General features: G+C 41.7%; 1 pseudogene; it reads right to left on the bottom strand.

The window, feature by feature from the left end:
- Nucleotides 1-437: 437 nt before the first annotated feature.
- LOC101564799 lies at nt 438-4,731 on the bottom strand (annotated as a pseudogene).
- Nucleotides 4,732-7,614: the final 2,883 nt, after the last annotated feature.

Raw genomic sequence — 7,614 nt, 5'->3', positions numbered from 1 at the left:
GGGATTGTAACTGGTATTTAGAACTACCTTCTTCTACTACTTATTCTGTAATCCCTTGACCCTCAGCAACTACCTCAACAGGTCTTGATTCTTTCCCTGATGAAGTGACCCATACCTTCATTCGTGAAGGCTCTGGACCATTTGTTGTTGCACCTGTATTAGGTTGTTGTAGCTTCACATTCACCTTAATAACAGGACATGGCAATACTAAGAGGTGCCCCAAGGGATCTCCTGCACTGCATGTATAGTCTTACTTTCCTCCATTGTGGAGTAGTAATCCAATTTCCCCTTTAACAGTCTGGGTTAATCACCCCTGATAACACTATGATTCCTTTTTTAATTTGTTTCCTCAGAGGCATGAGAAGACCAAAGTGACCAGAGGGAAATCATAGTTTCCAGCTTAATAGTATCATTTCTGTGCTTCCTGGTACAAGCCTTCACCCCTCTGGGACTATGACTTCCAGTCCAGCAGAACATAAGGTTGTGGGGACAGGAAGCAAAATTTTGCTAGTGGATCACTAGGAGTAATGCTGAGTGGTACCATTCCTACTCCCACCCCTTGATGCCTGGACCCATGAATCCTGGCTATGGGAGACGCAGTACTAATACAGAGTGTGCTGATTCAAAGCATATGTAGGCTGTTGAGGTATCTTACCCCAGCCCTGGAAACTATTGCCACCTAGTTGGCGCTATAACTGCATCTTCAAAAGATGATTCTACCATTCTATTAATCCAACTGCCTCTGGATAATGAGGTACATGATAAGACCAGTAAATTCCATGGGCATGAGCCCATTACTTCACTTCTTTGGCTGTAAAATGTGTTCCTTGGTCAGAAGCAATGCTGTGTGGAATTCTATGATGATGGATAAGGCATTCTGTAAAACCACGGATAGTAGTTTTGACAGAAGCATTATGTGTAGCAGAGTCAAATCCATATCCAGAATATGTATCTATGTCATTGAGGACAAAGTACAGTCCCTTCCATGATGGAAGTGGTCCAATGTAATCAATCCACCACCAGGTTGCAGGTTGATCACCCCGGTACATGGTGCCATATTGAGGACTCAGTGTCGGCCTCTGGCATATTGGACATTCAACAGTGGCTGTAGCCAGATCACCCTTAGTGAGTGCGAGTCCATGTTGCTCAGTCCATGCATAACATCCATCCCTGCCATAATGGTCACTCTGTTCAGGTTCCCACTGGGCAATAACAGGGGTGACTGAGGAAGGAGGTTGGCCACTATTCACGGGATGGGTCATCTTATCCACTTGATTATTAAACTTCTCTTCTGCTCATGCCACCTTTTGGTAAGCATTGACAAATGAAATAAATATGTTCATATCTTTTCCCCATATAGAGAGGTCTATCTACATACCTCTTCCCCAAATATCCTTGTCACCAATTTTCCAATCAAGCTCCTTCCAAGTTCCTGACCATTCAGTCAGGCCATTGGCTGTGGCCAGTGAGTCACTATATAGTTGCATATCTGGCCATTTCATTCTCCAGGCGAAATGACTTACCAGGTGCACTGTCCAAAGTGCTGCCCACTGTGATGATTTCACTTCACCACTTTCCTTTAGTGATATAGAAGAAAGAAGCTGTAATGCTACAGCTATCCACTTGTGGGTGGTGCCTGCATAGCTTGCAGAGCCATCCGGAAACCAGGCCATAGTCTTCTCTTCCTCTGAAGGCTGATTATATGTTATACCCCATAATGCCATAGGTGTATGCTGGCAAACAGAAGGTAATACACAGGTGTAGGAGCCATAGGTATCTGGGCAACTTCCTCATGTAATTTACTTATATCCTCTGGACCTGCCCTGACTCTATCATGAATGTTTCTCTTCCGTTTAATGATGGACTATTGCTGAGCATGTCCAACCTTATGGCTTGATGGATCAGATAATATCTAGGTCATGATAGGTAACTCAGGTCTCATGGTGACTTAGTGTCCTATAATCAATCGTTCAGTTTCCACTAATGCCCAGTATCAGGCCAAGAACTTTTTCTCAAAAGGAGAGTAATTGTCTGCAGGTCATGGCAGAGACTTGCTCCAAAATTGTAAAAGCCTCCCCTGCAATTCACCTATGGCAGCCTGCCAGAGACTACAAAGAACATCCTTATCTACTACTGATACTTCAAGTACCATTGAGTCTGCTGGATCATATGGTCCCAGGGGCAGAGCAGCTTGAGCAGCTTGAGCAGCCTGGAACTGTTGCATGACTTTTTCCTGTTCTAGGCCCCACTCCAAATTAGCAGCTTTCTGAGTCACTCTATAAATGAGCCAAAGTAAGATACCTAAGTGAGGAATATGTTGTCTCCAAAATCCAAATAAGCCCACTAGGTGCTCTGTCTACTTTTTGGTCATAAGGGGAGCCAGATGCAACAACTTATCTTTTACCTTAGAAGGAATATGTCTACATGCTCCACACCACTGGACTCTTAGAAACTTCACTGAGGTAGAAGGACCCTACATTTTTGTGGGATTTGTTTCCCATCCTCTGGCTCTCAAATGCTGTACTAACAAATCCAACATACTTGCTACCTCCTACTCACTAGGCCCAATCAGCACAACATCATCAATATAATGGACCAGTGTGCTATCTTGAGGAAGAGAGAAGTGGTCAAAATCACTATGAATTAAGTTGTGACATAGGGAAGGAGTTAATATACCCTTGTGGTAAGAAAATGAAGGTATATTGCTGGCCTATCCAAGTGAAAGCAAATTGCTTCTGATGGTCCTTATGGATAGGTATGGAGAAGTCATTTGCCTAATCAACAGCTGAGTACCAATTACCAGGGCATGTATTGATCTGCTTAAGCAAGGAAGCCGCATCTGGTACCACAGCTGCAATTGGGGTCACCACCTGGTTCAGTTTACAGTAATCTACTGTCATTCTCCAAGACCCATCTATCTTCTGCACAGGCCAAATGGGAGAATTAAGTGGAGATAGGGTGGGGACCATCACCCCTGCATCCTTCAAGTCCTTGATGGTGGCACTAATCTCTGCAATCCCTCCAGGGATGCAATACTGCTTTTGTTTCACTATTATACCAGGCAAGGACAACTCTAATGGCTCTACTTGCCTTTCCAACCATAATAGCCCTCACATGACAGGTTAGGAAATCAGTGTGAGAATTCTGCCAAGTACTAAGTATATCCATCCCAAGTATAAATTCTGGAACAGGGGAAATAACTACATGATGGAGTCGAGGACCTATTGAATCCATTATGAGTCGGACCTTGGCTAAAACTACATTGATCACCTGCCATCCATAGGTCCCAACTCTTACTGGAGGGCCACTATGGTGTTTTGTATCCCCTGGAATTAGTGTCATTACAGATTTAGTGATCAATAGTCCCCAGAATATCTGATTATTCCCCCTTTCCTAATGTACAATCACTCAGGCAAAAGGCCTTAGGTCCCTCTGGGGAAGGATAGGAGAAAGACTGACTGTACAAATTCTGGGAACATTAGGATGCTTCCCCAAGACCTGGCCTCCCCATCATGCAAGGGGTTTTGGATCTGTAAACTGGCTCAAATCTGGGAACTGGCTGGGCAGCCAGGATTTTCTATTACCAGGATTTGAAGTAGGTCTCTGTTCTTTTGTCCCTAAATTCTTTGTTTACATAAATCTAGCAAAAATCTTGTAGGCTTCCCATCTATTTCACTTTTGGGAGCACTGTGGCTAATCAGCCAATGCCATAGGTCAGTGAAAGTCAGATTATTCTGGTCATTGTTCCACTTTTGCTGTTCATGGTGATTAAGTGCTTCCACTTTACCTCTGCCATTCTGGGATACAATCAAGCCCATGGCCCTTATATTTCTCATTTGAGTAACTGTGGTCCCCACCATAAGGTCTGGCACACAGTCAGGGCTCTTCAGGAATACTGGTGCTCCCCTCACAAATCTGTTTCTCAAGATGTTAGTGAAAAGTATGCTTTTAGGATCTTCCAAATGTGGAGGATTAGGTTTAACACGACAGATCCACTCCAGCATTCCCATTTCCCTAAGCCTCTTAATCCCTTCATCAGTAGTAAATCATAGAATATCAGGCATCTCTAAATCATTCACCATGGGCCATCTTTTGGGCCACACTTCTGTCAACCAGGCAAATAGACTATTAACACATTGCTTTACTCTATGAGCCACAACATTAACTTTAGAATCCCTACTTAGTGGGCCCATATCAACAAATAGCCTGATCCAGGTGTACGTTTTTTCCACTATTATCTCACACCCAAAAAATCCATTCCCAAGCTTGCTCATTAGACCTCTGCTTATAAGAGTTAGAAAACTCAAGAAGGTCTTTGGGAGAATAACAGATCTCCTCATGGATCACACTATTGAAGCCTGGTTTTATAGGCTTTTGCAGGCTTCCCATCTATTTCACTTTTGGGAAAACTGTGGCTAATCAGCCAGTGTCATAGGTCAGTGTATGTCAGATTATTCTGGTCATTATTCTGCTTCTGCTGTCCATGGTGAGGCAAACGGGTGGGGAACGTGGGTCCTGAGGAGTCCCACCAGTATTCTGTTCATCCCATGCAAGATTGGTTTCTCCAGATATATTAGGAGACACTAACATGGCAGAAGATGAAGGCAGTGATTCCTCTGCCACAATGGGTGGAGAAATCTCATTCTTAGGATAAATAATCTCACCAGCAACTAAAAATTCAAAAACCTCAGTCTGCTCAGGATCCTCCCACACAAATCCATTCCAATTCATGGGATCCCATTCTTTTCCAAACAGTGCCCTCCCCTTTGCTTCGGATAACCTTTGAGGCTAAGCATTTAATTTACATTGCAGTTCAGCCAATTGAATTATGAGGGACTGCACTTGGGTCTCAAAAACCTCAGCCTTGTGGCTAAAAGAGAGGAGATTTTCTGTCAGGACCCACTTAGAAGCTTTTACATTTTTTATCTGAGTCTGAAGGTGGAAAGTTGTATCTTAAAATCTCCTTTTTTGATTCATAAGTTTGTCCACTGAGGATAATACCAACCAACAGACATCATATTCCCTACTCCACCAAAGAGATTCAAAATTTTACTGCACACAATCGCTAAATTCTTGACATCTCAAAAGTGGCTTGACGGGCATGCCAGAGGACCACGCGTGGCTTGAGGAGTAGGAACAGAGAGGCATGAACTTTTAGACTGACAACTTACGCTTCCTCACACCACCCAGGCCTGGTGGCCTTTCTTCGAGGTATGGAGCAGATCATCCTGAATGCAGCAGCACCCCAGCCTCTCTTCCACACCCTGTAACATGGTACATCAGGGTCTAGAGGTCTTGCTATGTAATTTAGGCTGCTTTAAACTATGAACCTCCAGTAACTGTGAGCTAAATAAATGTTTCCTTCCTTAATCTTGAGTGTCAGTTATTTGTCCCAGCAAAGTGAGAAGAGTAATGAAGACAGAATTAGTACCAGAGAAGTGGAGCTGTTGCTGTGACTACACTTGACATGTGGGATACAAGCTTTTGGGAATGGTTTATGGGAAGAGATAGGAAAGGTTTGGAGATGTCATCTATGAGCAAAGTGCTGGAACAGCGTCGGCTCTCCTGTAGAGGAGATTCTAGTCGGAGCTCAGACCAGAAAACTGATAGAAAGCCAACATGTAAAGACCAGGCTGGGGAGGTTTCTTCTGAGAATAACTGCATTGGTTGTTGGAATCCAGATCATTTGTGTTTTGCCTTGGCAGAAAGCTTGTCTGAATTTTGGCTTTGTCCAGAGTTTGCCTGAGACTGAAATTAAACATGGAGGACTGATTAATCTTTTGAAGGAAATCTCAAAGCAGTCAAATATTGGGCAGCAACATGGCTATTGTTGGGGTCTATTATATTTATGGTGAGAGTGAAAAGCAAAGAGCCCAGAAGAATGATTTAAAATGTTGTGAGTTTGGCTGGAAATGAAGCTCCAGTAAAGGTGTTGAATGCAAAGACTGAGCAGAGACATACATTGCCCAGAAGAAACAGGAAAATAGAAAAGATGTTCTGAGGGCATCACAGGAGGTGACAGGTTGGTGTCCTTTGCAGCCTCAGAATCACAAAGGTGTGAGACTTTGCTTTGAGGAGTAAACTTCAGAGCCCCATATTGCAGAGTGGAGACAGCAGCCACACCAGATTACAGAATGGTAGCAGTGTATAGAATTTGTTCCTCGAAATCAGGGTCAGAGTGCTCAGTGATCCAGACACTTGACTCCTTTATTTTGTTTCCGTTTTTCAATTGCATAGACATTTTTCTTCTTAATTTCTTTTTTAAATTAATTTTAATGAGAAAGAAATTGCAAAGAAACAGTTTCAAAACAGATTTGTGGGACAGCTATAATAATTAATACATTGAATATTGTTGGCTTCATAGTAGCTCTTCAGAGTACAAGATGTGGACATGATATCTTGTCTAAAGAATATTGGTACAAACCTTTCTTCTCCTTGAACTAAGAGAAAGTAACTCTCTCTCTCTCTCTCTCTCTCTCTCTCTCTCTCTCTCTCTCTCTCTCTGTATCTATCTATCTATCTATTTATCTATCTATTTATCTATCTATATATATATATTACAAAACAGTTCTTCAATTACATCCCCTTTTTAAGTTTTGTTTTGTCAGAGGTGGGTGTTCCATTGCTCTAATAAAAGGTGTACTTGAAGTATTTAAAGAACTTTATCATACTTGATGCCAGTGCAAACATTGTAGGTTCTCGAATTCAGCAAAATAACCCAATATAGTCCAATTCTCTATGATAGTAATAGCTTATTAGCAGAACTGGCAACTGTCACAAGCTGTTCACTTGAGCCATTTATAAAGCGGCATATTAATATTGCTTTACTTTTTGTACCTTTTGTTTATACTTTTCTGCTGGATGATTAAGACTAAGATAAAGCAAGACCCACATAACAAAAAAATGTAAATTTTGTATCTGAAAAGGTCAGTAAAATCCCCTCAGAATTTGCCTTGAAACTCTGTACAGTGGTTTCTACATTTTTTGTCAATTTCATCCATCCAGATGAGTCACAGCCATTGTTTGAACCATTTGCTCTATATGAAAGCCTGAGAGAATATTTTCTCTCTGAGTGACTCTCATTAGGCATATGCTACATCATTGATCATACATCATTGATCACTTCCCTCTGTGGCCTCATAATTTCCTTCAACAGAAAATATGAAACAACACTGAGTTTGAAGATGTTACAATACAGATTCTCTTCTGTCCTGAGTCCTCACTGACCTTGAAGTGCTAGGGTGAAAATGTTGGCTATCCTTGTAGCCTATGTTTTTCCCTAATTTTTTGGTGTGAAACCTTAAGTTGTTAACTATCCAGAAGATAGGCTTAATGATATTATGACCCTATAGCATAAACAGTTGAGGTTAGTATAACTCTCTCTGAACATCAAACACCTAAGACATAACATGGAAAAGGTATCTTTAAAAATATTTGATACGCAATACTTGATGAAAAATACCTGTTCCTTATTATGCCTAAGATGTTTGAAATGCAGTGAGATAGTGAGGTTATTAAGCTTGGTAGCCTAAATCGTTTGATAATAACAATAAGTTTGTCTTCTGGATGGTTAACAACCTAAGTTTGCAGACCAAAATTAGAGAAAAAGGAGGG

Source organism: Octodon degus, unplaced genomic scaffold (genome assembly GCF_000260255.1).
Source record: "Octodon degus isolate 3935 unplaced genomic scaffold, OctDeg1.0 scaffold00211, whole genome shotgun sequence".
Taxonomy (NCBI): domain Eukaryota; kingdom Metazoa; phylum Chordata; class Mammalia; order Rodentia; family Octodontidae; genus Octodon; species Octodon degus.
Note: the sequence above shows the minus strand (reverse complement) of the source record. Positions and strands in the feature narration are given on the sequence as shown.